The sequence below is a fragment of the Mauremys reevesii genome, unplaced genomic scaffold, assembly GCF_016161935.1.
Source record: "Mauremys reevesii isolate NIE-2019 unplaced genomic scaffold, ASM1616193v1 Contig4, whole genome shotgun sequence".
Taxonomy (NCBI): Eukaryota; Metazoa; Chordata; order Testudines; family Geoemydidae; genus Mauremys; species Mauremys reevesii.
The window spans coordinates 52,879-57,500 of NW_024100851.1; positions in this window are offsets into that span (position 1 = coordinate 52,879).

Genomic DNA, 4,622 nt, shown 5'->3' on the forward strand with positions numbered 1-4,622 from the left:
ATGAGAGGGTTAGAAGTAAAAGTAAAGAGGGTGCATCCCGAGTCGTATAGAAACTGAGGATGAAATTGAACAACTTGTATTAGAGAAGAAATATATGGGGAAAAGAAATATAAATAAATGCATAGAAAGTGAATTAAAGATAAAAAGTAATAAACAAATAGCAGATAAAAGGCGAGAGTTAGCTAAGAAGAAGCAAGAAATAGCTCAGGAGCAGGTGACTGAGGTAGGACAGATTATAGAAAGTATTTTAGATGTTCCTCCTCCGAGAGAAAATATTTTATCATTAAAAAGGAATCCAGAAGTGGATTCTAGGGGTTTAATTGGTAAGTGTGGAAAGCAAAGTAGAGAGGGTAAAGATATAATAAATAGGCAGTTAGAAATTGAAGAATTACTTAAGAAGGATTCAACTACAATATTTGGATGGACTGACTTGGAGAATATATGTCTCTCCTTAGTAGATGGAAAGAATTTTGGAGGAGATAAACAAGGTGAGACGAGGATAAAAGGTAGACACAAGGGAGTAGGTAGTGAAAGGAAAAAGCAGTCCAGTGCTATTAGAAGGTATGCAACTAAAAAAGCAAAATATAAGTTTTATCAACAATTATTTAATAAGGATAGGAGGAGATTAGCTCGAGTTATTATGGGACAACCAGATAAAGTGAATTGTGAAATCCCTATTGGTGAAATAGAAAAGTATTTTATAGATATATTAGGTAATGCGAGACATGGGAATATAGTTATGGCCTTGATCCATGGAGAGGGCGGATAATGATATATTAATGAGTCCGATCTCCGTGGATGAAGTTAGAAATGTTTTAAGGGAGATTAAAAAAAGATAGTGCCCCGGGTCCCGATAAAATTAAGGTAAGTGATTTAAGGGACATTTTTTAAGTTAGACTCCTTAATTATTACAAAAATTTTCAATATGTGGTTTTTAAATGGGAAGGTCCCAGATGTTTTTAAGGAGAATAGAACGATTTTAATACCGAAAACACAAGATGAGGAGGAATTGAAGAAATTAACCTCCTGGAGGCCATTAACAATTGGATCAGTATGGGTAAGATTATATACAAAAATATTAGCAAAAAGATTATCGGATGCAGTGAAAATTTGTAGTAGGCAGAAAGGGTTTATAGCTGCACCCGGTTGTGAGGAAAATATTGCTATATTGGATAATTTGATCAAAGGAGCTAAGCGTAAGGGAGATGAAATAGCTATAGTCTTTATAGACTTAGCTAAAACATTTGATTCAGTAGGCCATGGGCATATAATAGCTACCCTTAAGAGATACGGTATTGATGAACGTTTTATTGAAATTGTTAGAGATTTGTATAATTGCACAACGAGGGTGTGGGTTGGGGATAAACATTCGGAGTCTATTTTAATTAGGAGAGGGGTATTTGAGAAATATTTAGGGGCACGAATAGATCCATGGATTGGTGTAGGTGGGTCCTCACTTAAGGAGAAATTGATAGAATGGAATGAGAGTTTAAATAAGGCTCCGTTGAAACCAGCTCAAAAATTATTGATTTTACAGACCTATATTTTACCGAGGTTATTTTATAATTTGCTCTGAATAGAACCCCCATTTTATATTTTAAATGATTTGGATATTTTAGTTAGGAGAATAGTTAAAGATATTTTACATCTACCACAATGCACCACCGATGGGCTATTTTATTCTAAGGTAAGAGATGGTGGTTTAGCTCTCACCAAATTTAGTGTGCAAGTCCCAAATATGTTAGTACAAAAATGGAGACGACATATTGTTTCTAGGGACACATGGATTGATCTCTCTTATCTATATGCAGGTGAAAATTTGGTTGATAAAATTGTAGTCTTTAGTTCAGCAACTCCTCATCCCAGAAAATGGAGAGAGGAGGAGTTTTTAAGATGGGCTGAGATGAGATGTCAAGGAGTTGGCATAAAATATTTTAGGAATGATATAATTAGCAATTCGATTTTTAAGAACTCGGATAAAATCAAGTCCTCTGCATATATTGCTGCACTTCAATTGAGGGCAAATATATATCCAACAAGGGAGATGTTAGCGAGAGGAAGAGGAGGAGTAAACGCTCTCTGTAGATGGTGTGGTAAAGTTAGAGAGACGATTCCTCATATTTCGGGTCAATGTTATAAAACAAAGAAGATAAGAATTAAAAGACATAATAGGGTGGTTTCAGCATTAATAGATAGGGTAGTAAAGGTAGGGTGGAAAGCTATTGTAGAACCCCATTTGAGAAATGAGAAGGGAGAATTGAGAAAGCCGGATATCGTATTTACAAAAGGAAATACTGCAGTTGTGGTCGATGTCAATGTGCGTTGGGAAGATTATGCCGGAAGTTTGAAGCAAGCCCATAGGGAGAAGGTGACTTATTATCTCGATTTAGAGACTAAGATCAAAGAATTGACGGGAGTTAATAATATCCACTTCTTCGGGTTTGTGGTGGGAGCGCGTGGTAAATGGAGTGAGGGGAATAATCAGTTGTTGTTAAGCTTTGGAATAGATAGGGGAAAGTATTTTAAAGAAAGTATATGTAGACTTGTCCTTTATTCTACAATTGATATGTTGGCGGTTTTCAGTGACAGGTAAAGATCCCAGAGTTGCCATTCCGTGTATCTTGCCGAAATTAAATTAACTTAAATTAAATTTTAGTTATTTTAGTTTCCATGTCTTGAAATTAAATTTTAATTTTATTAGTGCTATTTAATATCTGTCCTTTAAAATATGGTTTTAATTATTTATATTAAATGTTTGGAAAATGGGTGATTGTTACTTTAAATCATTAATTGAATTTTATTAAACACTGGATATGGCTGCGGACTGGCCGCAAAGTAACCAGGAAAGGGCAGGTAGTCACGCCTGTACATAAATAGCCAAATGCCTCGTCATCTAATTAGTGATGCGCATGAATGGATGAACGAGAAGGACTTGCGGCCGGCCAGCAGGTCAACCCGGTTCTCCCTTCGGCCGTCAGAGCTCCGGACGGGGACGTGGAGCCCTGGGCGGCTTGCCTGGCGGCGGGGACCCGGTCTCCGGAAATCCCGATCCCTTTTTTCATAATTTTTTTCCTCCGGGGACCGTGACCTTCCAGCACTCCCGGAGCCTCTAGGCACATTTTTGGGGAAAAGAAAACAAACAAACAAAAACCCTTCCCGTGCCAGATCCAAACGACCCTGGGAAAGTCATTCTCGCGCCGAGCAGGGTGAGCCCTGGGCGGCTTGTTTGGCGGGACACCCGGTCTCGAGGTCTCGATCCTTTTTCCAAAAAGAAATAAATAAATAAACATCCGCTACGGGACCGGGTGACCTTGCAGAACTCCCGGAGCCTCTGGGCAAATTTTGGAAAAAAACCTTCCACGCGCCCAATCCAAACGACCGGGGTTGAAGTCGCCCTCCGCGGCCGAGGAGGGTGAGCCCTGGGCGGCTTGCTTGGTGGAGGGGACCCGGTCTCCGGAAATCCTGATCCCTTTTTCATAATTTTTTCCTCCGGGACCGGTGACCTTCCAGCACTCCCGGAGCCTCTGGGCAAATTTTGGGAAAAAGTCCGTCGCCCGATCCAAATGACCGGGAGAGTCACGCGCCGTGGCCGAGGACGGCGAGCCGCTCGGCCGCCTGGTTAAGTCGGAGGAAGCGGGCCGATCGGTATTTGTCCGAGCGGGAAGAAAAACGCAGTCCCCGCTCGTCCACCAGGTCAACCGCCGGGGACGCGGGCTGAAAAAATTTCCAAGTCCCCTCTCGGAGAGCAGGTCAACCCTATCATCTAGCATGGGGTTGACCTAGCGGTCGGTCGTACCGCGGGAGTCCGGAAGGGGTCGCCCGAAACCGCCTCGTCCGAACGAGAGAACCGGGAGGTTGGCGCGAAATCGAGTTCCTCCCGCTGTACCCCGGTCGGCCTTTTTCGACGTGTCCTTTGAAAAAGGTGCACGGAGATTTTTGAGGACAGGGTTTTCAGAACCTCTGAGAACCGGAGCTCAGCCTAGGGGACCAATCCGAGTTTGGTACCCGACCTCGCCCGGGGGGGGGGGGAAAGCGGCCACGGGAGAGCCTCCTTTCCCCGGCTCACTGCCAAAGTGTCGTTGGGGGGCCCCACCGAAAGCCACCTGGCACGTCCGCCGCGCAGGCCAGGCGGCCGGACCCGAGCTCCAGGCGTCGGCGCTCCACCGGCCGCCGTCCTCCCGACCGATGTGGCCCTGACGTTCGCGAGGGGAAGGGCCCTTCGCGGGCCGGCACCCCGACGGTGGGGCCGTCCGGTGTTCAGGCGGATCGGGTGTTCAAAGCAGGCTGGTCGCCGGAATACTCCAGCTAGGAATAATGGAATAGGACTCCAGTTCTATTTTGTTGGTTTTCGGAACTGGGGCCATGATTAAGAGGACGGCCGGGGCATTCGTATTGTGCGCTAGAGGTGAAATTCTTGGACCGGCGCAAGACGGACCAGCGAAAGCGTTTGCCAAGAAAGTTTTCATTAATCAAGAACGAAAGTCGGAGGTTCAAGACGATCAGATACCGCCGTAGTTCCGACCATAAACGATGCCGACTGGCGATCCGCGGCGTTATTCCCATGACCGCCGGCAGCTTCCGGGAAACCAAAGTCTTTGGGTTCCGGGGGGAGTATGGTTGCA